This window comes from Eucalyptus grandis, chromosome 1 (genome assembly GCF_016545825.1).
Source record: "Eucalyptus grandis isolate ANBG69807.140 chromosome 1, ASM1654582v1, whole genome shotgun sequence".
Classification (NCBI taxonomy): domain Eukaryota; kingdom Viridiplantae; phylum Streptophyta; class Magnoliopsida; order Myrtales; family Myrtaceae; genus Eucalyptus; species Eucalyptus grandis.
In genome coordinates, this window is record NC_052612.1 from 1368557 (window position 1) to 1395528 (window position 26972).

At 41.0% G+C, this 26972-nt stretch overlaps 2 long non-coding RNA genes across 3 annotated transcripts; one reads left to right on the plus strand and one right to left on the minus strand.

Moving 5' to 3' along the window:
• Positions 1–21297: 21297 nt before the first annotated feature.
• On the minus strand, positions 21298–22588 carry LOC120292740. 2 transcript variants are annotated; one of them, XR_005550338.1, is made up of 5 exons: positions 22483–22588; positions 21906–22077; positions 21750–21799; positions 21403–21472; positions 21298–21320 (listed from the first exon to the last, which is right to left on the minus strand). It is a non-coding gene; the product is annotated as an uncharacterized LOC120292740 (long non-coding RNA). The 2 variants fall into 2 exon arrangements; XR_005550340.1 differs by having other exon boundaries at positions 21906–22118.
• Positions 22589–23098: 510 nt separating this feature from the next.
• Positions 23099–24502, plus strand: LOC120291390. Its single transcript, XR_005549407.1, has 3 exons — positions 23099–23250; positions 23852–24172; positions 24287–24502. It is a non-coding gene; the product is annotated as an uncharacterized LOC120291390 (long non-coding RNA).
• The last annotated feature ends 2470 nt before the right edge of the window (positions 24503–26972 follow it).

The window sequence follows — 26972 nt, forward strand, 5'->3', positions numbered from 1 at the left end:
AATATAAATAATATTTGAATTCTAATGTAAGAAATTTAAAATAACCAAAAATAATAATTTAGTTATTTTAATTTAATCTTATTTTTATTTATATATTCGAATTTAATTATATTTTATAAAATAATTTCAATATGTAAATATAAATATATATTTATATTTATTATATATTTTAGGTATATTAGTACAGTTTACTATTTAATAAAATTTTATTAGAGAACGACGGGAGGGGAAAATAAAAAATAAATTAATTGATAAAAGAGATGAAAATAAAATAAAGCAAGAGTGTCATGAGAGATAGTTATTTTTATCACATGACAAATTTTTTAAATTAAAAGAATTAAAATAAAGCAAAGTGTCATGAGAAATAGTTATTTTTCTCGCATGACAAATTTTTAAATTAACAAAATTAAAATAATATATCAATATAAATAATATTTGGATTCTAATATAAGAAATTCAAAATAACAAAAAAAATTAATTATTTCAAAATAATCTTATTTTTATTTGTATATATTTGAATTTAATTATATTTTATATATAAGTTCAATATATAAATTTAAATATATATTTATATCTATATTTTAGGTATTTTAGTATTTTAGTTTTATTAGTACAATCTAATGTTTAATAAAATTTTATTAGAGAATGACGGGAGGGGAAGAAAAAATTAAAAAAAAGATCTAATAAAAGAAAGGAAAATAAAATAAACTAAGCAAGAGCATCGCAAGAGATTTTTACTATCCCTGTTCATAAAATTTTTGGTTCATTTTTACTAATACGCAGTTTATGCTAAATAATGTATATGATATGATGTGAATATATCCGACTTTATTGTTGTAATCACCAAACAGTGGATATGATATATCAAAGTCCTATGAATTTCATATTCTACCTATCCAATCATATCCTGATTAAAAATCCGAACGACCAAATGTAACCTTAGAGAGTACTATCAAATATAAAGTAGGAAAAAGTTATTGTACCAATTAGGGTATTAGGCATGCGAAAACCGATATATTAAAATAAGGAATGCATTCTGATTGCCTACCCCATAATGCCCCATAAGATAGGGACAAGCATGGGAGGCCCTCGTGGAAAACAAATTGCCATTCCTTGGTGAGGTAACCCTTCGACCGCATCAAGGATCCAAGGAAGCCCCTAATTGAAGGTTTTTCTTGAAAAAGACTGCATATTCCATTCTTTACATTTGGTCCTCCATTTACTAATTATTTGGAAATACTTTCTATTTGAGTATCAAATATAACAAATAAAAAAAAAAAAAAAACAACTATTATTAGTCTTGGTGCATATGATTGTCGTCAAATTGCGTGACCCTTGTAAGTCACTATGAAGTTAAAATTTGTATTATGACAAGAAAAGGTTATAAAAGTCCTTGACATATAACATATAATAATGTACGGCAAGATCAATATTAGGAATTTGTTTGATGGCGGATATAATTCGTGGAAGGTTTTAGTTCCAGGAAAGATATGCAAAATAAATTTAAGAATTATGAGAAAATAGCAATAAAAGATGCTGAGAAAGGTTTAGAAAATTAGAACGTACCACAAACTTTGAATATAGAATAGATGACCCGATTAAGGTCGTTGGAAAAAACAATCTCGGTGATCGGAAATGATGAACTTTTCCATAATTTCCAAAAGCGATGTCGAAATAAACAAAAGGAAGGTGAATCCGAATTTTGTTTTCAATTGGTTATTCTATAGGGTAAAAAAGAGGAAAGTATGAATGACCCAGAAAATCATTATACTACTTACATTGTGGCATATGGGAAACCCCAAAGATCAATAATTTTCCTGCGGTAGAATTAAAAAAATTAGGAGAGGACACTAAAGTAATCACCATAAAAGGTGAGTGGCAAGAAAAGAGAATGGAGTAAACCTGCCTGCTATTTGAAAAGAAGGGAATGCAGGAAGAGAACAAAGATAAATATAGTAAACTATACTTGGGAGTCACTGGGTAAACAACCCAGCAGAATGGAAACAAAACAGTAGGGGAGAGAATTACCAAAAATCTAGTTCTTAATGCTGGTCAGCCTGTTTTATCGACCTTAGTTTCGGCACGTACTTTATGATGAGATATAAAAATGAACATTTTATGGCATGCTATTTCAAAAACCGAATCAGGCTCTAGATATTTTTCGACCATTTAAGTGCTGCAATAAAAGTGCATTGAGAATATACGCATCCGACATAATTTTATTATTGTTATATTACATATGGCAGCAATGTGTTATTGTGTTATTTGATTTGTACTCATTGTTAGCCTACACGTGACGAGAATATGAGATATGAACATTCGTACAGAACGATTCTGTTTTGGGATGATAATCATGACCGATATAATTTTTGAGGCATAACCATAACCGATACAGTTTTCAAGCTTTATCACCTAGCAAAGTGGGACCCTAGGGTTCTCGATATAGCAATTGATTTTTAGTTTATGCCAAATATTATCGATTTATACTGGCATTCATATGGAAATTAATGTTGCACCTAGTTATTGATTGCTTGTTCGTTGTGAGTGCATATCTTTCTTAATTTGCATTATTCTTAGCTCGATCCGATAGAAGTGGTATTAGTCACTTGCTGAGCCATATTGCTTGTCCCTTTTTAACTTCTCTAGATTGTGAGGCTGAGGATTCATGAACGTTGCAGTGCAAATGAGAGTATATTGGAATTATTTGAGAAGATGATTTTTGTAGTAATTTTGAAATGATATTAGAAACTTGTCAATAGTTTTTGTTCGAGGATTTTGTCTTTATAATTATCGGTTCATGACACTTTGGAACATAGTGTGAGTATTCTCCAAGAAGAGTTATATTTAATAATAATTTCATATGTGCTAGGTGTGAATTTACAGAGTACACCATCCTTTACTTTGTGAGGGACAGCAGTGTCATTCCCTTGTATCCTAATATAGATTGAGGCGTGACAGTTGTGGCATAACAAAAGTTATTATGGTATCCCACTTGAGCAAAGAAGCACGAGCCACTTGGAGGTCGCTTATAAAGACACTAAAAATGATACCACTTAATATTCTCCATATCATTATTTACACAATATATTTGGCATATCTCAATTTACAATGTAGGAGGTTGATAAGTATGAGGTGATAACCCTCATCACATTGTTTCGCCCCCCATCTCTACTATTGAAAGTAAAAAAGAGCTAGAGAGATATATTAATGGCCGAGTTGAGTGCTCATAATATTTATGTGATTTGAAAATAGTTATATTATTTGTTCAATCATTTTATAAGTAATATAAATAATTATTTTTTTAAATTACTATTTTTTACAAATCGGAATCCATCATTGGAAAAAGCTAAAAGCATCACTTAAATGACACGTGGTGAAATTGGAGAGAGTTGACGGAACTCCCACCCTACACGGTCAACAAATTTGAAGGCCGCGGCCTCACCGACCAAACCCAACCCTTGCCCCGTCAACTGGAAGGGAGGGTGACTTTAGAAGCACTACCAATGGCCGTGACTAAGGCTAGCGTGATTGGCTGATTGCCAAGTTTGCTCATGGCAGCGGCGTCATTAAATCACAGTGACTATGAGCAGCAAGTGATGACATTGTTTGAATCCGACGGTAGCTCAATTTGTTCTTTTGCTCTCTTTTTCATCTTCTCCTCGCTGCAAATAAGGGTTTGGTTATGGTGCCTAGGGCAAAATGTCAAAAGCCATCCGTTCATTTTCATCATAATACAACAAAGCATCTTGAATTACAACATCTCAATATTAATTACACGAAATAACTATATTTATAATCACATTTGACACATTTATTAACGTGTTATGCAACACGATGCTAAACATGAATTTTCACACATTCAATTACCCTTCTCACCTAATTTGAACTTTGATTTAGTGAGAAGGGCATTTCATCTTTGATACGATTACTAGTTATGCAAATTTGACACGTCACACATTTATCAACAATGTTATGCAGCATGATGACACACGATTTAAATATAAAATTTCACAAACATAGTTACACTTATTGATCAATATGATCTTCAATTAGCACGAAAGGGTATATTTATGTCTAATGTATGGATTAATGTTCATGAGTATCAATCCAATTCTAATTCTACTCCGGGTGTGTTAAAAACACCGTGGGGAAAGCTTTTATGGAAAATGTAAAGAATTTTGGGTGAGAGCGTTGTTCCTGCAAATAGCGTTTGATCAAGTGTAATTTAAAAAAAATTACTTTGACTTAAATACCATTTGAAAAACACTATACTTTGTGAAGGAACTTTGCTAATTTTTTTTTTCTATTCTCAAACATTTTTTGGCGAAACTTAGCCACCGGTGAGCCAAATCAGCCAGCAGTCAAATGTAGCCGCCACCGATGCAAGAGTGGCTTGTTGGCAACCAAATCTAGCCTTGTCGGTGGTCCATTGGTGGCCTAAATGGGGCGATGTGGATTGGGGTGTAGACATTTTCGAAATTATAAACGATTAGAGAAGTTAAAGTTGGAAAAGATATATATATATATATATATATATATATATATATATATATATATATATATATCGGTAATACTCTAAACTCAAAGCACTTATAGGATTTTGGATATGCAACAAAATTCCCCAAAGAAATTTGTTCAACGGTACTTGCATTTATCTCAGGTCATTTCTTAAAGCCCAATGGGCTTTGAGAAGGTGGTTTCCCAGGCCCACCCTTCGCCGTCAAACGACACGTGGCGAAATTGGAGGGAGAGTTGACGGGGACTCCCCCGCCCAACCCGGTCGACAAATTTGAAGGCCGCGGCCTCGCCGACCAAGCCCAACCCACCCACCTCCCGTTCCCTTTCCACGCTTGACTAAGGCGTTGCTGCTCCGCAAATGCCCTCTCCCTCTTCCCTTATTTACCCGAATGCCACCCCGGTCGTCGCCGTAATTTCGGCGACTCCACGAGGGCCGTCGAGTCCAAATGGGGGGAGAATTTGGGAATCGTCATCATGGTAGTGTAGCGCAGGTGCAGGTACGGAAGCGAAGGAAGCCAAGCTTCTCTGTAACTCTCTCTCTCTCTCTGTGTCTAGCGCGTTTTCGCGTCCTCGCCTCTTCGGGCGATCGCCTCCTTTTGACTTCGTCGCGATGGAGAAGAAGGACGATCCGACATTTTCCGGGAAACTGCTCGATTCTCGTGCTCTTCTGACTCGCGACGCGTGAGGGAATTTTTGCTCGGATTCTGTCGCAGACGGTCCCGGCATTCGTGATTGCGGTGGTTGGGTAGGTGGTTCGCCGATTCCCTGCGCCCGTCGATCCCCGAACTGGGTCGGAATTCCCTCTTGATCGACTGCAATTCGGGCGTCTTTTGATTGCGCTGCTGCTTCCGATTGCTTAACTTCATGCCTTTTTTTTGAAATTTTCCCTTATTTTATTTACTTGTGGAAAGGAAAATGGTGAAAAAATTACAATAATGACAAAAAAAAAATCCTAGAGAAAGAAAAAGTGTGTGAAACAAAGAGAGAGAGAGAGGGTTGTCCAAGCATGGCGAGGGCCAGCAATCCTCACCAACTAAGGTGAACCGACAATGTTGTCACCAATTGAGTTGAACCTTTTTTTTTTTTTTTTTTTGGCTAAAGAAAGAAGGGCAAATACCACAAAAAGTCTCACATTAGGTCAATTGTGACGTAAATACTCCGAATTTTTTTTTTGGGTAAAAACCAAATTTTTTTCATACTTCACAAGGTTCTAAACTTATTCATTATAACACAATAACTCCCAATTTTTTTTTGTCAAGAAAAAGAAACTTGAACCTATATTATTTATTTCAGTCTTATCCAAGGTATATTTATCACGTTAGTATAAGCTTGGAATTTGATATGTTATAAAAATTTTTAGGTATTTATGTCACAATTGGCAAATTTAAGATTTTTTTTTATGATTTTAACCTAAAAAGAATTGGACCCGATTAACTATGGTCTTCGGAATAGTTTGAAATTTTGGGAACGTGGAAGTTCATTTGCTGCTTCTTTGTTCCTTGTACCCACAGGCAATACCCACAGGCAATGGAAGACTTATAGAATTAGAGTTAATTTTGAGGTCAAGGATGGAAGATCGAGAATGAAGATCGGATTTAAGGTGATTTGAAAATTAGGTCAAGAGAATATTTGCATCTCATGTAGATTGGGAGGGACTTGAAGATCTTCATGGCCATTTTTGTTGGAGTTCTTACTTGATTTATGCAGCTCGCATTTTTTGAAGATCTACGCGCAAAGTCACTTTGGGCGAGGGTTGTTGAGGGTCCATGCAAGCTGGTGTCATCGCCGTCGATAGCCATACCGTTGCCTATACTCTTTTTCTCTATCTATATATGTGTAAACGCACAGGCATTTTAATGTTCAATGATAGAGGTATGCTATCTGAACAATGGATATCCATCCATGAGCAGCTATTATTGTCAATGTTTTAAATTTGACTATATGAGTCACAATCAATTGAATGGCTAAAGGGCCTCACAATCCCCACTCTTGCCGATTCGGTGAAAGTTCAATTTTACCACTTCGTCTTACCTTGGTTGTTGCGACCCATTTATCCATTTAATTTGACCATATGAGTCTCAATCAATTGATTGGCTAAAGGAGGTTCACAAGCCAATTCGTCTTGCTGATTCGGCAAGATCAGCAAGACGAATCGGCAAAATTGAACTTTCGCGGAATCGGCAGGAGAGCCATTCGATTGAAGTCCGCCCTATAAATGCCAGTGAGTCGCGACGCTCCGCTTGTCAATATTGTCTGTCCTTTTTGGTCTACCCACGAAAGGAAAGACTAGAGAAAGACGCAGATTTCAGGAGGCTTTGTGTAAATGAGGATGCGCGCTCGTGTTGCTCCTACCCTCGTCTGCCCTCATCGATGTCCCAGCTCCAGCCCGTGAGCGACGACGACGGCACTGCCCCCCACTCCCAACGCCTGCTCCTCACCGCCGCCGCCTTCTTTCTTCGGACGAGCTGCTTTGCTATCCAAGCCGCGACGACCACCTCCAACAGCACTGCCCTCTCCTCCCACCGAACCCATCCGTCGTCATTCCTCTCGACAAAAAAAAAAAAAAATGCTCCCTCAAATTTGGGATTCTGAAGCTGAGAGCCTCTTCTGTGCTGCATTTCTTTTCTAGGCCTTGATTTCTTTTGTTCTCTTTTTTTTTTTCGCTTCGCCCAGCCCAGCGGGAGGCCGTCGTGTCCATCGCCGAACCTAACGAGCTGCCGCTCCTTCCCACACCTCCAACTACCGGAGACGACGCGGTTGCTCTCTGTCCCAAGCCGCTGCTGTTGCATCATGATATCGAGCCTGTTTTCGTTCGGTCGGCGTCCCTCGTGGCTTCGTCTTGCATCGCTACCCCCGGCCGAAAGTCACTACCGAGACGAGATGAGAAGAGCCATGTCACAAACCGCCGCGTGCATCTCTCCGAACCACCACCGTGGCCATCCTTTGACAGGAAGGACCGTACCGGTCATCCGTCTAGCCGATTCCGATGAAGTCCATCCTGTGAATTTAGGTAAAATCTCGTTCGAATTTGTTTGTGTTTTCGCATGTGATTTTGCACTCTGAGCAGAAATCCCCTTCGCTAAATCAATTTGCACACGCCTTCAGCTGCTGGATGATCTTTTTTTCTTCTTCTTTTTTCGTGTCTGTGTACGGACCGCTTACCATTAACATACAATATATTCCCGTGGATCTCCGTCTTCATTGGAATATCGGTCATCTATGTGTGCTATGCCGTGGAAGCATTCCAAAACCTCTGCTCACTTCCTAGCCAGGCCTCGCCACACCAAGTTACCAACCCTTTTTTCTCTTATGGGGGGAGAGAGAGAGGTCTGGAAGTCCCAGATATGGCACACTCAAAGGCCAGAGCATCAGAAATTCAGTACGATGTGTTTTTGAGTTTTAGTGGGGCCGATACTCGTTTTGACTTCACAGGCTTCCTCAATAGAGCCTTGAATAATGCCGGAATCCGCGTATTCATGGACAAAGATGCAATCAAGGTGGGTGATAAGATTGGTGAGACAATTTTACAAGCTATTGACAACTCCCAAATCTACATACCCATCATCTCTCAAACTTATCTTGATCGCAAATGGTGTCTCGTTGAGCTTGAACGCATGATGAACAATGTATCTCAGTCAAAAGGTAGAAGAAAGATTTTCCCCATCTTTTATAAAGTGAAACTTGGGGATGTTAAACATTGACTCCACGCCTGAAGAATCTTTCCTCCGAAGTAGAACACTCGAGGCATTCAAAGAGGCTCTTGGAAAGGTTGGTAAAATCAAGGGATGGAAGGTCAAGAAGCGACAAAGGTAAAACTACCTTTAAGATGCCTGCCTAATTCTTTTTCTTTTTCTTCTTTGTTTTTTGTTGTTTTAGGCGATAAAACATTGCCCTATCAAATCATTTATTTTCTCCTTTTTTAAATGCAAAATTTTGAAAACTACCTCCAACTGCAAGTGCTGCTCCTATTGAACTTTACATCATCTACTTGAGACATCTTTCCTAATATTTCAGTCAGCGGGAATTTGTCATGGGTTTTGGGGTTTTTCAATTTGTCATCACCAAATTGCAATGTTCAATGGATGACCTTGAATTTGTCTACATTTTCTCAGTTCCCAATTCTCCCTATTACGAGTGCTGAAAATCTTTTCCAGGCTTAGCTATAGATGCCGAAATTGATTGGGCATTATGTGGTAGTCACTTGGTAATTTTAGCGGTCGTGTAAACCACCACCTATAGAAAAACACATTCGATGAACTGAATTATACTAAATTAGCCTATACTTGTTATTCAAAGCAGTATTTAGATATCCTTTGTAACCACGTGTGATGCATGGGTATGAATTAAATCTAATGAACTAATGAAAGTGCTTTTGTGTATGGTAGCCAAGTAGAAATTGTTGATTCGGTCGTTCAAAAGGTTTTGGAGGAGTTGGGTAGAAAAGATGAGTTACTAGCGCATGACAAAATTTTTGGAACAGAAATTGATTTTTGGTCGAAATTGATTTCTCAATTTCTATTTCAGAAATTGATTTCTCAATTTCTATTTCAGAAATTGAGAAGTTAAAAGTTTTAATTTCTGATTTCTTTTTCAAATCTATTTCTGGAATAAAAATCTATTCCAGAAATAGAAAAATCAAATTGCGTTACCAAACGGATTTCTGTTCCAAGGGAACAAAGAAATAGAGAAGTATACATTTTATCATGCGCACCCTAAGTATCTAATTGAGCTTGATGACTTGACACAATCACTTAAAAGACTCTTTGAATCGCGCGGAGAGGGTATGATATCTTCTTCTTCGTCAATATACAATAGACATGCATGATGCTATAATTTGGTAAAACAAATTGCAAGAAGTTAAATACTATTTTGAATTTTATGCGGACAAAATTAGAATTTTTAATCAATTAGTGTTCCTTCAACGTGTTCTTTTTAATTTGAAATGTTGTTTCCAATATATTAAATAAGCACACAAATGTAAGTATCATGAATTGTAAGTTTGAAATTTATTTCTTGCTGTATAATTCATTGTTGGACATTATATTGAGAAAGTATTGGGTGGTCTGGGAGCGCCATATCAACGTGGTCCTCGACCACTCACATGGCGCCATGTGGACAAGTGGCCCCCTTGTTGTTTTCTGCATTTTTTCTCTCTTTCTCCTCTCCGTAGCTTCTTCCTATCCTTTCCTAGCCTACGCACGTCGATTCTCCCCCTAGCCTGCACATTCTCGCAATGCATTTATTACGGCATCAAAGAAAGAAAGAGAAGTAGACGGTTTTCGTTCCAATCCAGCAGCTGCAAACCCCATTTCTCTCTGTACTCGTTACTGCTTCGCCGTACGTCAAGCGGCCATAACCCCTGCCGTCGCCGACAAACCACACTACGGCCGCCCCTGCACTGGTGCTCACTCGCTTCTCTCTTCTCTCTTCGTGCTCGTTGCTATTCTGACGTTCGTTCTGGCATTCGTGAAGTGGCCGTTTCCCTACCTAAGCCGACGAAGGAGGTGCCCTGCTCCGATGCTTACTCTCGAAGTCTCTTCTCTCACTGCGCTCGTTGCTGCTCTAGCGTTCGTGGAGCGGCCATTCCCCCACTGTTGTCGACGAAGCATGCGCCCCTGCTTCCGCGCTCACTTGCTTTCCGCGCTCGTTGCTGCTCCGTCGTTTGTCGAGCAGCTGTTCCCCCGCCGTCGCCAACAAAGCACATTAAGGTCGTAATAATTGTGCTTCGTCGACCGACTGGAGGAGGAGGGAGGGCCGTTTCTTCTTGAGGCGAAGGGAGGAGAGCAGAGATTAGGCCGTGGTGGGGTGGGAGCGGAGCTAGAGGCACATGTCCTACCACTGCATGCTGCGAAGTCGGTCAGCGATTGGGCTCGGTGACTACGCATTGCTCTCACGACTCAAGCCCCAAGGGGAGGTCGTCGACTGGTCGAACTCCGTCATTCAAGGTGCGTTTGGGGCTTTCTTTTCTTCCCTTGTCTTCATCGCTATGTTCAATAGGATGAAGGTTTTCCATGGGCACGGTTGGTGTTCTCTGGTGTTGGGCTCTTCTGTGAAGTTCTGCACTGTTCTTTTTCTGTTGTTACGGCTAGAATTTTAACGTCTGTTTAATTGCTGTTATTGATAGGATCTATTGCAACTTATGCAAAACTGTACCCGACGGTGAAGCCTTACGAATATGGGTTTCGGGTTTAGAGTTTTCTTGCTGACATATTCTCTTGTAATGGTGTCTGGATATAGGACAAGGGAATTTATACATACAGCTGTTGCCTGCTTCTTCCTCATTGCACTAGGTGCTGGTGTTGGCCTGGCAGTAAATGTTTGCATTTTTCCCATCTGGGCTGGCGAGGACTTGCATAAGCTAGTGGTTAAGAACTTCATGGGGGTTGCAACATCTTTGGAAGGTTCACCCTTGGTTTATAATTTTGTTTTCTAAAGATTTCTAAAAATTCTCTGATTAGTTATTTTGTCTATTCTATTTTGCTGCAGACGCTGTCCACCTCGGATCATACGTCCGTGGTGTCCTTGAACCTGTTCGTGGCGCTCCACCTTGCTTGCATTGTGATCGGTCATCTCTTGGAAGAGAACCGGTGGATGAATGAGTCCATTACTACTCTGATGATCGTGAGTCCTCCGTCTCTTGCTCTGTTTCTTCCTGCAGAGTTGAGCTTGGATGTGGTACTAGTGGACTTGTTGTAGCCCAATTATATTCTTTGCCTGCGCAGATTTGAGTTTAGGGTCGTATCTTGAAAAATTGAGCTTCTGGCTTGCACCTTGCGTGTTGGCGTTACTTGTACATGTGCAAACATTTCTTTTGGTCTTGTGCCAGAGGCTGATGGCTTTTGGTTTAATTCAAGTAGGTTGTTAGTAATTAGTTTCGAATTTTTTTGCAGGGATTATGTACCAGTATCGTTATTTTACTGACCACGGGAATGAAAAGCTCCCTTGGTTTATAATTTTGTTTTCTAAAGATTTCTAAAAATTCTCTGATTAGTTATTTTGTCTATTCTATTTTGCTGCAGACGCTGTCCACCTCGGATCATACGTCCGTGGTGTCCTTGAACCTGTTCGTGGCGCTCCTCCTTGCTTGCATTGTGATCGGTCATCTCTTGGAAGAGAACCGGTGGATGAATGAGTCCATTACTACTCTGATGATCGTGAGTCCTCCGTCTCTTGCTCAGTTTCTTCCTGCAGAGTTGAGCTTGGATGTGGTACTAGTGGACTTGTTGTAGCCCAATTATATTCTTTGCCTGCGCAGATTTGAGTTTAGGGTCGTATCTTGAAAAATTGAGCTTCTGGCTTGCACCTTGCGTGTTGGCGTTACTTGTACATGTGCAAACATTTCTTTTGGTCTTGTGCCAGAGGCTGAAGGCTTTTGGTTTAATTCAAGTAGGTTGTTAGTAATTAGTTTCGAATTTTTTTGCAGGGATTATGTACCGGTATCGTTATTTTACTGACCACGGGAATGAAAAGCTCCCATCTCTTAGTGTTTAGTGAAGAACTCTTCTTCATATATCTTCTGCCACCTATCATATTCAATGCGGGGTAAGTTAATTTCCAATTGGAGTGGTGAAGAACTTTTCTCAGATCATCTTACACAGTAGCATTTAGGCGTCATTCTTTTTACGTGGTAACTTTTAGGCATCATTTGTTGCTACATGTTTGTTTTTTCGAATTTGTCTTCAGATACAAGTAACTCCACTGACTGAGATTGGGTTGGATTTTTCCATAATTGTAAAGAGTTCCTCGAACTGTAAACAGGCTTCGAAAGAATTCTGACATGGGCTTTATAAACTGTGAGGGATAGACTATATAGATGGACAGAACACTGATCATCGAAGGTTTGAATAATTTGATAGTCAGCAAAATGTCCATGTATATTAATCTGTTATACTTTACAAAATATAGAGTTGACTGACAAGTTGTATAATTTAATTTACTGTCTCATCTTTGAACTTTACAGGAAGGTTGCCTATATCTTCTAGGGTTGAAAGTGTTTTGACATTTTCTATGGGATTTATCTCCTTTCTATTTTCTAATCTCTGTTGAGTGAATAAATAATTTCTTAATAGGCTTCTGATATGGAGTTTTAATAAGTTATTTATTGGTGCTAATCATCCTTTTCAGGTTTCAGGTGAAAAAGAAGCAATTCTTTAGAAACTTTATGACCATCATGCTATTTGGCGCTATCGGTACCTTAGTTTGGTGCACTAGTATTTCACTAGGTAAGTCAAAGGATTTTACTTCCATTTTTGGCTCGCCATGTCAAAGGATGATTGTGTATATTGCTTCTTATATTCTTCAATGCCTTGAAGATCTATTCCACTGATCTTTTTTCCTCAAAAGAAAATCCAAGCAGCATTTTGAACTGTTTCCAGGGTTCAATTCCGTGTTTAGGTCTTTGAATTACCGGTGATCAGTCTGATGTTAGGTCTTTTTGGTTCTAATTTTCTGTGCCGTAATTTGCAATTCCTGATGTATGAATGATATTGATATGGAATGCTACGGATTCAACAAAATGGCATAAACCGTTAGTCTGATTGAGCACCATTGTTGATTAACATGCTATGAGAAAAAAAGTGGTGCTCATATTCAACTATGCTGAACAGAGGCCCTGAAGTTTTTTATGCAACCAGTTGACTAACTTTTAAAAGATATTTTCGAGAGGCTGTATGTAATTTAGTTTTTCTCTTATTAATATATAAGCATTCATGAATATAAGAACTTGCTAAAGGATTGAGAATTTTTATCAGAGGTGTCGGACTATTGTCATGCGCTGATGTATCGTTGTTATGAAGCAGATTAAGACAAGTAGACATGTGAGATCGATGCCTAGGCTTAGATAGTTCAATAGATTCGTTATTACAATTGTTAAGATATTGGAGTAGATGTTACCGACTTCTATGTCCGTCAAAAGCTGGGTGACTTTGCATTGCCTTGATTGTCTGCATGTCTATCTTCCATTTGCAGGCTCCAGCTGAGCGAAGAGAGGTCTTTCGCAATGAGTTGCAGCGGGTGGGTACTCGAGAGAAAGTCAGGTACTCGAGAGAGGTCTTTGAGACTGGACTGTTGAGGAAGCCTTTCGACATCAAAGTGGACTGCTGGTGTCTGATGGCGGTTTATCTGAGTTAACGAAGCCAGGGTACTTGAGAGAAAGTTAGTCATGACTGGATCGGAGAAACGATCCCTGCTGGACCTAAATTTAATATGAAAATGCAAGAAACGATAAATGAATCAGGAGCTTATCACAATGGCCTATGACCATCAAGATGTTGAAATATACTAAATTTTCTTATGTATTCTATTTTTGCCGCTGTATTGCTTCCAGAATTGGCCGAGCAATAGTGTAGTTCTTATTTCCTTGTATTCGGGTGTACTGCTTCCCACAGAATATCTAACTCGTTTCACATCCGTGCAGGATACATCATAATAAAACATTTGAGTCGCGGATAGGCTTATTGGAACTAAAGCAGAATACAGAAAAAACATAAGGTAGGCAATTTTCCTGTAAAGGAGTATTACTGACAGGTCGAAAGGCGGCCTTGTCAGGGGATCTAAACAAGCAGGCGATAGGTTGGCACTGCTAACAAGTGATTAGCTCTTGGAACTGATAAGTCGAACCTTTCGCTCATGTTGATATTGCTCGGCACCATGCCCTCGAGTAGTTCTCACTTGAAGCAATGCATTAATTGAGCCAGAACAAGCTTCACTTGTTTCAAGCCTAACTGAATTCTGGGGCACCCTTTACGTCCTGAACCGAAAGGAAGCAGCTTGAAATGTGCCTTTTCACATCTATTCCATTGTTGGTGAATCTCTTGGGTACAAAGTCTTCGGCATTTTCTGATCACACACTAAAAGATAGGTGCAAAAGCAATAATCGTGTTGCTTGAAGCATGTGCAATTACCCACGAAAACCACATGTTTTCATCAAATTAGGATTTTTTAACACATCATCCTATATACTCAATGAACTGCTCAACATAAAACCATATGCCTTCTTCATTATCATTCCACTATCGAGCTTCCCAAACATGGAATACAGAAGAATTTTAACAAGCATAAAAAATGACCATGTTGCTATCTTTCGCCTCCTAACGAATTTTTGTGTGATCATGCATTGTCTCCGCCTTCAGAATCGTTCAATTCATTCATCTTAGGATGTTGAAAAGAATTAGATGACTCATGTACAAAGGAATAAATATAATTTGAGAAAAATGCACAATTTTCTAAACAATGGACATGCATAAATATTATCTCAAAAATGCAAGTCAACAAAAGTGAGACGACTAGTACCGACTCAAAATATTTCCATGGGATCTATTATGATACCCCAACATCAATTGATAAGAAAGCATTATCAATAAGCATTAAAATAGTTCACTAAAGATGAAAAATACTGCAATATTAAATGATTTTCATAATAGGTACCTGACTAGTGAATGGGGAATATCCATTCATAATCTTTGGCGGCATGATTTATGATTGTTGCATCTATATAAAAAAATGACCTCATTAATATAATGTAATAAAATGCTTTCATGGGACATTAAATTTCAACCAAAAATGAAATTAGTAACCCAAACTACTATATACCTGATTAGTGAACGGGAAAAGGCTTCCAAATCATGGGTTACATGTGCAAGATGAGCAGTTTCAAGTTGCAAGCAAAGAACAAAAGGTTTTTAATATGTGCTTTTACAAGGAAAATAAAATTTCTTTCATTTTTGAGAAAGCAAATATCTTTCACATAGTATAAGTTTAGAATTACCTCTAATTCAGCCATCGAATAACCTTATATTGCGAATTTACGAGCGCAAAGGCTTTACTTGATCAAAAGGGATCTAAGGGGTGTTTGGTTGGGCATTCCCAAGGGGCTTGGGGAAATTTTGGGTGTTTGGTAAGGGCTTTTGAATGCCCATTTGCGAAAATGTGGGCATTTTAAATGCCGAAAGCCGAATGCCGAGGGGGGGAACCAGCTTTGAGCATTGGGCATTCCGGAGATGCGATTTTACCGTTCACCGCGTCACTTTGTTCATCGTCTCCTTCACCATTCGCCTTCTTCTTCGCCGTTTGTCTTCTTCTTTGCCAAAGGCGGCGCCGAGCCGTGATCTCGGCCGCTGAGAAGCCTCGCCTAAGGTCGCACAACCTCGGGCGAGGTGGCAGGGTCGGGCGACCTCGGGCGGCGTCGCTTAGTCGGCGAGCCAGGCGACCCGGTGAGGCCGATCCGGGCTCGCCGGACGACCAAATCGGCCTCCGCGACCTCCGGCGGATCCCGGACGGCCGTCCGGCGCGGGCCGGCCGCCGAATTTGATTTCAAACTTAAAAAAAAAAAAAAAATAACAAAAGCTAATTAAAAATGTAAATTTTTCCAAACGGTGTTTATGCTAAGTTGCATTTCAATGCTAAAATTTACCAAATGGTCTAACATTTCCGAAAGCCTCTTTCCCTCAAAGATATTTGCATTCTCCCAGTGGCATTTCCCCAAAACCGAACCAAACGGGCCCCTAATGGGTAGAAGCAAAATAACACGAAATGAGTTCAATGACTATAGGCATAAAACATCAAAGCATGACATCACTTAACCATTAAAATAGAATTCATGGAAACATATATACAAAAATAGAATGGCTAATAGATTGCACTAAAGGAAAAGATAAATCTTTGTCACATTCACGATCATCTTAAGTCTTTGCATATGAGTTTCAGAAGCAAGTTTAGTGCTATCTTCAATCTGAATATGATGCATCAACTTCTATATCGGCACAACTCGTCACAAAATAATCTCAACTTCAAATCCGGGATCTTCCCAAAGTTGAACCAGAACAGATTGAAATTGGCTGGACCATCATTCCCATTCTCCCGTGGACGTCGGTTCTTCCGCCGTCGAGGCATTGCCGAACCGAAACAGAAGGAACGGACTGGGACCGGACTTCTTGATTTTTTGAGGATTATCTACATCGATTGGTGTGGCATATGAGCAAATGAAAGCAGCCCACGTGGAACACATGTTATCTGCTTACCCATTGTTGGACACCGGGCGTTTTTTGGGTGGGAAGACAGAAAAAGTAAGTCGATGAAAAGCCCGGCAAGCCACCATCAAAGCAATAGAAGGCGCCTATCCCCAATTGCCGTTCATGGGACCCGATTCAACTTTGGCAAAGCCGCCGCGACTCCAATCAGAAGCGTTAAGAACCTAAGATGTTTGATTCACTTTAATATTACCCAAAAAAGCTTTGCTAACCTAGAAGACTTCATTATAAAACCTAACTTGAATACGAGGAATTAAATAGTCAATCTTCACTAGATTAATTTTCCTGCGGTATCTGTGCGTAAACGGTCATTTCTTAATGAAAAAAACTAAAATTATTATGACCTACAGCGATACAAGGCCTGAGATTTCTACTACCAAGGACCAAACCTACCAAACAATATCAAGTCAATCATTGGCTCAATTTTAAGAGGCTGCGGCAAATTTAGTTTGTGTTTAGGGAGGCCGTCATGTTAATTGACTTAGAAATCTCACGATGAAGAGGGATCAAACTACTATGAATAATACTAATTGTTGAAGGCCATCGCTGTGAAAGTCAGTAGCAGCTACTTTTTGAGCGTATTTTTCGGAGTATCTCTTTCAAAGTTCAACACCTACGGCAACACCAATTGTATCGGTACAAGCAATTAACTCCCTTGAGGTTAGGTAGTGAGTACGCAACTTTTCTGTTGAACCCCTACAAACAAATTTTGCATCGCGAAAGCCCTAAACGCATCTTGAACGACGAAGTTTAGCCAGTCAACGACCTCTCTCTGGGACTTGAGTCTTGAGAGCAACGTGTAATCACCGAGCCCAGTCATCGATCAGCTCCGCAACGTGCAGTGGTAGGATATGTGCCTCACGCTCTGCTCTCACAAAACCACAGCCAAATCTCTGTCCTTATTCCTCCGCCTTCAGAAGAAATGGCCCTTCCTCCTCCTCCGGTCGCTTGACAAACGCCAAAGTAGTGCGGAAAGAGAAGCAAGTGAGCACCGTAGTAGGGGCCCTTGCTTCACTAGCGACGGCAGGGGAACGGCCGCTTGACGAATTTCGAACGAATGCTGGAGCAGCAAGGAGCGCGCAAAGAGAAGCAAGCGAGCGCCGGAGTAAGGTAAGGGTGGCCGTAATGTGGTTTGTTAACGTCGACAGGGGAACGGCCGCTGACGAATGCCGAAACAAACGCAGGAGTAGCAATGAGAGAGAAGAGAGAAGCGAGTGGCACCAGAGCAGGGCCGCTCGTAATATAGGTTGTCAGCAGCAGCAGGGAACGACCACTTGTCGCACGGCAGAGCAGCGACGAGCGTAAAGAGATTTTGGGATTCAAAATTTTGAAACCTCCGTTGGGTGAAAGAATTCGCAATTGCTGGAGAGTAACCATGCGGAGGCTTTGCTTCTCTTTCCTTCGTTTGAAGAGGAAAGAGAAAGCCCCTATGCCAAGCATAATAAATGCATTGTAGATGAGAGAGAATGTGCAGGCTGTGCAGGCTAGGGGAGAATCGACGTGAGCAGGCTAGGAGAGGGTTAGAAGAAGCTACGGAGAGGAGAAAGAGAAAAAATGCAGAAGACAGCCCACTTTTCCACATGGCACCGTGTGAGTGGTTAGGAACCACGCTGACATGGCGTTCCCGAACCACCCAATATTTTCTCCATTATGCGATAATTGTTTTTTAATATATATACTTCTTATGTCATGCTATTTAGCAATAATAGCCCTCTTGAACGTTCACATTGTTGCCTAATAGCCTGCAAATTTCGTAAGTGGTATAGCTTACCCCCTACCTTCACTAGCTTTTCAGTCTACTCCTAGCTTCTCCGTCATACTCTAGTTCCATTTTAGAAATTTTTCCCACCAAAAAATGCGATTTATCTGCCCAATTGCCCTACAAATAGAGACTGACATTTTAAATATTCACATGGCTTAAGTTGACGGTTTTTCGGATAGCGTATGAAATTTTACTTACCATACCACCTTGACTACAGTTTTTCGTTGTTAGATACAAAACAATCTTAGTAGCGACACTTGTCTAGATGTGGATAAAGCCTTATATGAAGCACGTAGATGTGGTGGTTCATGTGTGCGAATAGGAATTAGTCAAGCTAAATGTTATCACTATACTATTTAAAAGAGGAATTTTTCTTTTTTCTAAACTCTATTGACCCTGTTTCTCGAGTATTTGCAGCAATATAAAGAAAATGTTTCACAAGCGGCCTATTCTATACTTGATTAGATGATTAGAAGATTAGCATTATTTTAATTTTGTAGTGCTTAAAACTAATGTGGAATTTTAACGTGGTCAAGTGCAGCAGGATATTGGAGGGAGAGAGAGGAGTGAAAGCAGAGGGAGGATTCGAAGCAGAAGAAGTATGGAGTTGATACGCGTGAAGAGAAAGACGAAGTACGTGAAGCGAGGGGACGAGGGGAGGGGAGGTCTGGAAATACGAGAAGTGCGTGCAGGAGGATTGGAGTAGAGAAACGAGCGTAGGCAAAGAAAGGGAGGAGGTTCGGAAATACAAGAAGGGCATGCTGGAGGAGCGGAGGAGGAGGAGGAGGACAGGGAGGAATCTAGGCAAAGGACGGGAGGAGGAGTCGTGGTCCGTGGAAGAGAGAGTAGGCAGAGAAAGGGAGGAGGACGGGAAGTCTGATAATCACTAGTGTCAAAAGGCCCGCGCCGGCTCGGCCCGTTTCGACCCTAAAATTCCCTAAATTTTAGGGTCGGGCCAAACATTTTATCCTCCCCCATCATTTTCATCATCTCCCATCGTCGAATCCCGTTTACGAAACCCGAGCCGCGATTGGCCCCCCGCCACGACGATCGCCTCGAGCGGAAAGGTCGAAGCTTCGTCACCCGGATCTCTGTTCCCCCGTTTCTTGAGAATCGGCATGGCGACGCCGGATGTCGTGCAGAGCCCAGATGAGCTGCTCCTGCAATCTCCCATCGGCGACGCTCCTCGTGCAGGTGAGGCCCCTCTGAGCTTTGCGTGGATCTTTCTCGTGTCGGATCCGTTCGAGATGTGGGAAGACTCGGCTCTTTAGAAAGACATTTTGCTGATGGTTTGTCTCTCTTTGTTCTGTTTGATATCCCCACCAGGCGAGAATCCCAAGTCTCGGGGGCTGTCGATCGAGAAGTGTTGACACCTAAATTTTGCCTAATCATTTAGTAATTAATTGCATAAAAATTTAGGGATTAATCTTTAACCCCTAAGAAAAAAATAGTAAAATTGCATTTCATGTAGTCGCATTTGCATCGATACTAAAAACGCGACAAGACGCAGCGGCTCGCAGTCGATTACATGCACGAAGGGAGGGTCTCTCTCCATTGGTCTGAACATGCGAAAGAGCTAAAGTCAAAAAAAGAGGAAGGAAGTTCTTGCACGTCCGTTGTCTCTCCCTCATTAATGCATGCGTATGCATGCACAAATTATGCGAACGAGAGGAATCCTCAGAGAAGCAAAATGAGCCCATGATATATTATATAATATGCTCTCTCTCAAGTGTGGGTTGTCAGGAGAAGCAACAAGAAGTTGAGAAAATATTGGGTGGTCCGGGACCACCACGTCAGCGTGGTCCCGGACCACTCACGCGGCGCCACGTGGAAGCTTGTCCCCCTTGCTGTCTTCTACATTTTTCTTTTATTTTTTCTCTCGCTAGCCTTCACTAGCCTTGACGACGAGCTATGCTGGGCCCACCCGAAACCTTTCCCTCTCGGGAAATTTGAAAAATTCCGCGCTCTCTCTCTCTCCTCCCAAGAAAATAATAGCCGATCCTTCTCTCTTACAAACTCTCCCTCTCCATTTTTCGTTCGACTCTTGCCCGGTTGCTCTGCCCTCTGCTTCTTCTCCGATCGGACGACGGAGCTACCGTCCGACGAATCACGCCACCGCCGCCGCTTCCGCATCCGCCTCGTCGGCCGCCGCATCGAGCTACGCTAAAATTTATGAAGTGAAATGACAAATATATATATATATATATATATATATATATATATATATCTCCATGAAGTGTAGGTTACACTGAAAAAGTGAATGGTCTTTCCTCCCCCTTCCCTTCAGGAGACAAACTGAAAATGGTCCGATTTAAGTCTAGCATTTGAATTTGAATGATTGGAAACACGCTAGGAAAGCCAGAGCAAAGAGAAATCAATGTTTCCCTGTAACCAAGAGCAAGTTTACTCTTCACGTAATCTCTACCCTGAATACAAGTCTAAGTGACAACAAACCCTCTTAACTTCTGCGACTTTCAGTAAACTTGCCAAAGAGTTATCCACTTTGTTTATTTGAGAGTTAGCATAAGGCTTTACAGGGGCAAGATTGGTGCTACTCCACATTATCTGTGCAGACTTATTGCTACATGATCAAGTGACTTCCTGAAAATTTGCCTCAACCAAAGAGTAACATTACATGCCTATTTAGTAGACCCAGTGGAATATTCCATTCTGAAAACAATCAAAAAGTTCAGTCAAAATAGTCACAGGCACAAGGTGGATACGGTTTAGAATTTAATGCCTTTCATATACATTAGCAAGATGCCCACAAATATACAGATGTCAATACAACAAGGTATTGTTAATACCATATCACCCTTCCGCTGAAGCAACAGGATCAAATAAAGGTTTCAAGAAGTCAAAGCAAGCTGGAAAAAAAAAAATGGAACTTTACCAATTTCACATGCCTTAATAAAGAGTCAAAAAGTTGATTTGATATCACTGGTGCTACCTCAGCAGGCCTACCTGGCCTCACAACTGGAGAGCATATAGGGGGGGCATATGAAACTCAACCGCTGAAAATAATACAAAGTCACGTGCCAGAGTTGAAGAAACATTAGAAAAAGAAAAGTGATTGACTGGTCAATGGCTGCTTACCTATACTGCCTTCATCAGGCGAATCGACAGAAGGAGTCATGACTTCCATTTTTATAGCAGCCAACATTGTCTGTGGAAAATATGATTGCGCATGTTTTAATTAAATGTACTTGCAAAAGAGCAAACCCTATAAACTTCACAAGAATAACGATTAATGACCACCTTAAATGATTCAAACGCGTGCAAAAGTTAAACATCAAAACAAATAAAATGGAAGAGATAGAAACTATATGTTGGTTCAGCTACAAGTATATACATATGCAACTACTTTGAACATGCTGAAGTGCAGGAGTGCGTTGGCATATGCATCACATCTACACAAGAGACTGAAAAGGGGAAAAACTCACGGTGGAACCAATCTTTGCCAGTGCAGACCCATCAGAGGATGCAACAGCCCCTGCATTATCAATGCTAAGCAATGACAGGAGGAATACAACTTGCGTGGGCTTGATGAAGGAGGAAAAAACAAATCACCAGATAAACAAAAAGCTAAACGAACTGACTGAGGGACACAATAGTATCTCTGGCTTTTTCCAGGGTTTTAGCATCGGGCATATGGATTCAGAGACATGCCGCTCATAGTAGTGAACGGGGAAGAGGCGTCTGAAAGCATCGACCTCCATCTCCAACGACCAATCTCCGGCAGCATTCGGCGCCCCCCATTTCTATGGCTATCTACAGATAGTGATTTCCAGCAACGAGAACGGAGATTAAAACTGTGAATTAAAAAGAGCCCATTAAGGGTAATCCCACATATATTGCAAACTCTAAACAAAAATTTGAATTTTACTGATAAAAAAACTAAAATTTGTCCCGACCCACGAGCAAGGTGACAACGACCATCTGGTTTTCTTAAGAAACAACGGTTTTTTTTTTCCCTCTGGGCAGCAATTATTCAAGCACACTAGACATATACAGGTGAAAAGCTTCGACGAAGAACTCAGAAGATAATAATGCAATCTCTCAGCACTGCGTACGGTTCAAGAGCAATAAAAACAGGTGGAGATCGTGCACGAGTAAAAGAGTAAAGATGGAGTCTTTCAGAAGAAGCACCAATCTCCGAAGTAACCCGGCTGTTACCTGTAAGCTCGAAGCCCAGCTCCGATGCCTATAGCCACAGAGAAAGGGAGAGAGAGACGTTAGGTTAAGAGCAAGAGCGAGGTCGGCGCGAACAGGGTAAAGAGGCCTCCAGAACAAGAAGACGGCCAAATTCTCTTCTTCTTTTTTTTTTTTTTTTCTTTTTTTTCAGAGTAGAAGCCGCAAACAATAGTAAGGCAAAATTTCACGTAAAAGCATGTAGTTGATTATTTTAAATAAGGGAAAAAGCCACGACCGATTAGGGATATATGTGAACGTATGGGCCTTATTTTTAAGAGAAGAAGGGAGCCCTTATTTGAACAAATGGGAGTATTTTCGACTTTTATTTGAAATTTTTCCCGATATGAACTTTTACAAAACATATTCATCAAATTGAAAAGAAAAATTCAACCATAAAAAAAGATAGTGCTTTCGTGTCATACACATGTGGACCAAAATGGTGGCGTGGCCGTATTTTTGTTGATTAATTTAATTACTGATGTGGAAAGGAAAGGGTGGAAAAATTTACAATAAGGAAAACTTCCAAGAAATTCATATTCTTCCCTAAAAATAGAAATTTTCAACTAAGGAAAACGATAATTTCAGTTCAAAGGTAGGGAGTGAGAGTAGGAAGCAAAAGCAGGAGCTTCCGTCTCCTCTTCCTTCTCTCTTGCCTCAAATCTCGTAACACAGATTCTCTGTCTCTTTCTCTCGCACCAGAGAAAGCAAGTATTACGGAGCGATCCTAGGTAGATTCTTCCCCCAAATTCGGTACGTCCCTTTCTCTCTCTCTCTCTCTCTACCTTCCCTCCCTCTCTTCTCCATTTGAAATCTCTCGGATTCGCATGCCTTTCGCCCCGATTCGGTTCTCATCCTCCCAACCCGTTCTTCGATCTCTTCCCTTTCTTCCCCCAATCTTCCATTTCTCTTCCCCGATCGATCCGCATTGCATCCCGTCGTGTCGCGTCTGATCGTGCGTGTCTTCTTTCATGGAACGTGAACCCCGTCGCCGAAGTTAGGGCCCGTTTGGTTCAGCTTTCAAAAATGACTTTAGAAAAATGTTAATACGTAAAGAGGTTTCCGAAATGCTATACCGTTTTTAATTTTTTTAGCCTGAAAATTAAACCCAATGTAGATTGGCCGGCGGTTGGACGGGACCGCCAGATCTGGCCGCGGGACCGCCAGATCTGGCCGCGGGACCGCCAGATCTGGCCGCCGGACCGCCAGATCTGGCCGTCGGACCGCCAGATCTGGCCGTCTGAGGCCTGAGGTCGCGACCCAGGCCGATCTAAATCGGGATTCTTTTTTCGCCGGGAGGCCGTCGGGTCCATCGCCGATCCTAACGAGCTGCCGCTCCTTCCCACACCTCCAGCTACCGGAGACGACGAGCCTGCTCTCTGCTCCGAGCCGACGGTGCTTGCGATCCTTCCTCGTGACGACGAAACCACTCTCTGTTTTCGCAGGTTCGCTCGGGGTCCCTTACGGCTTCGTCTTGCATCGCCACCGGCAGCCCAAAGTCACTACCGAGACGAGACGAGCCGAGCCGTGTCACAAATCGTCGGCCGAATCACCGCCGCGTGCACCTTGCCGAACCGTCACCGCAGCCATGCTTTGCCAGTGAGCACCTTACCGGTCATCCGTCGAGGCGATTCCGATGAAGTCCAAATTTGGCACTTTTATCCTGTGAAGTTAGGTGAAATCTCGTCCGAATTTATTCGTATTTTTGCATGTGATTTTTCGCTCTGAGCAGAATTCCACTTCGATGATCTTTCTTCTTCTTCTTTTTTCGTGTCTGTGTAACATACAGTATACCCCCTAGGATCTCGGTCTTCATTGGATTATCGGTCATCTGTGTGTGCTCTGCTGCGGAAGCATTCCGAAAACCTCACCACACCAAGTTACAACCTTTTTTCTCTTTGAGAGAGACAGGGAGGTCTGGAAGTAATACACTTCCTAAATATGGCCAGAGCATCAGAAGGTGGGTACGATGTGTTCCTGAGTTTCAGCGGAAATGATACTCGTCATGACTTTGTGCGCTTGCTCCGTGACGCCTTGGTAGGAGCCAAGCTCCGTGTATTCTTGGATGAATCTGAAATCAAGGTGGGTGATGAGATTGCTAAGAAAATCCTACAAGCTATCGATGATTCCAAAATCTACATACCCATCATCTCTGAAACTTATCCTGACAGCAAATGGTGTCTTATTGAGCTTGCACACATGATGAACGATGTGTCTCAGGCAGAGAGTAGTAAAAGGATTTTCCCCATCTTTTATAAACTGAAACCTGCAGAAGTTGAAGCTCGGACTCCACGCCCGCAGAATCCTTCCTCTGAAGTCGAACTTAGGGCGTTCAAAGAGGCTCTTGCAAAAGTTGGTGGAATCAAGGGATGGAAGGTCGAGGAGCTACATAGGTAAAACTACATTTAAGATGCCTGCCTAATCTTCTGCTGTTTGTTTTTGTTTTAGGGTTTAAAACATTGCCCTATCAAATCATTTCTTTTCTTCTTCTTTTTAAATGGAAAATTTTGAAAACTACCTCCAACTACAAGTGCTGCTCCTATAGAACTTTACATCCTCTACTTGAGACATCTACCCTAAAATTTCAGTTGTTATAGGCACTGCTGGCGCTGGGGAATTTGTTGTGGGTTTTGGGGTTATATAATTTGTCATCACCAAATTGCAGTGTTCAATGGATGACCTTGAATTTGTCTACATTTTTTCCCTATTACGAGTGCTGAAAATCTTTTCCAGGCCTAGCTATAGATGCCGAAATTTGGCTTGGCCACCATGTGGTAGCCACTTGGTAATTTCAGCCTTCGTGTAGACCACCACCATATAGAAAAACGCATCCGGTGAATTGAATTCTACTAAATTAGCCTATACTGATTATTCAGTGTATTCAGATATCGTTTGTAACCATGTGCCATTTGTGGGTATGAATTAAATCTAGTCAACTAATGAAAGTGCTTTTGTGGGCAGCAGCCCAAGAACTACTATCGAGTCGGTCGTCCAAAAGGTTTCGGACGAGCTGCACAAAAAACGTGCATCACAGACTGGGTATCCGAATGAGCTTCATGACTTGACACCGTTGGTTGAAGGCCCTTTGAATCAGGCAATAGAGGTACAATTTCTCTTCTTTATCAATATACAATAGACGTGCATGAATGCATGGATTTGAAATTTGATTTGTTTAGATCTCGGCTTGATGCTATAATTTGGTAAAACTGGACAAATTACAAGAAGTTAAATGCTATTCTGAAATTTACGCGTAAGTAAATATATTTTCTGATCAATTAGTGTTCCTTCAACATGTTCTTTTTAATTGGAAATGTCGTTTACCTATAGATTAAGTAAGTACACAAATGCAAGTCTCATAAACTGTAATTTTTAAATTCATTTCTTGCTGTATAATTCATTGTTGGACACTATGTGATGTGATGATTTTTTTTTTTTTTTAAATTACAGTTTATGTTCCTTCAAAGAAGATTTTTTTTTTTAATAGAAATAATTCTATCGACCCCAATTTTTGTGTAACTGTAGGAGTATAAACAATATGTTCCACAAGCGACCTAAAATCTGTTCTTGATTAGGTGATTAGTGAGAAAAGATTAGCGTTATCTTAATTGTTCAGTGCTTAAAAACTTATGTGGAATTTCAACGTGGTCCAATTGCAGCGGCATGCTGGGAGAGGGAGTCTAAGCAGAGGAAATATAGAAAGGAGTCCAAGCAGAACTAGTACACAGGGGAGAGGGAGTCTAAGCAGAGGAAATATAGAAAAGAGTCCAAGCGGAGCTAGTACGCAGGAAAAATGGAAGATAGAGGGGATATGCGGCATGAGCATGAACGGCAAGATGAGACTAGGGTTGAACGAAATCGATGGGAATCTAAGCATAGAAAAGGTGGAGGTCGTGAACATGGAGCACAATTGGGAGAGGGAGGAGAAGCTGAAGAGGGAGGAGCAGCAGCAGGAGGAGCAGGAGGAGCAGCAGCGGCAGGAGCAGCAGCAACAGCAGCAGGAGGAGCAGCAGCAGCTGGAGGAGTGGGAGGAGCAGGAGTAGTGCACTTAGCGGCAGGAGTAGCAGCGGGGAAGAGGAGGCGGGGAAGCAGTGAGAGGAATTGTTCGAGATATGCGTTTGGGACATTCTTGGTGTGCCTCTCTTATGCATTGTGTTTTAACCGTTCGCTGCTTGAGAACAAGGAAACAAGTCAGTAAATAGAAGTAGATGGATCATGGACCCCGTCTACCTTTCCAGGATGGCAGAACAACAAATTTTTTTTTTCACTTTCAAATCTATGTTCCCTTTTGAATCCCTATTCTATAGTATGAGTACTCACGGATATAAGTTCTTGATTCGCCTCTCGATTATTTTTTTTTGGTGATACATTTTGGAAATGTGACTTGATTGCAGTGATTTTGACCCTTCGAAACGTGTAGGATCATGAAGAAATTTAATGGATTTCCAACGTCAACACAGAATAATCATTCTTATGAA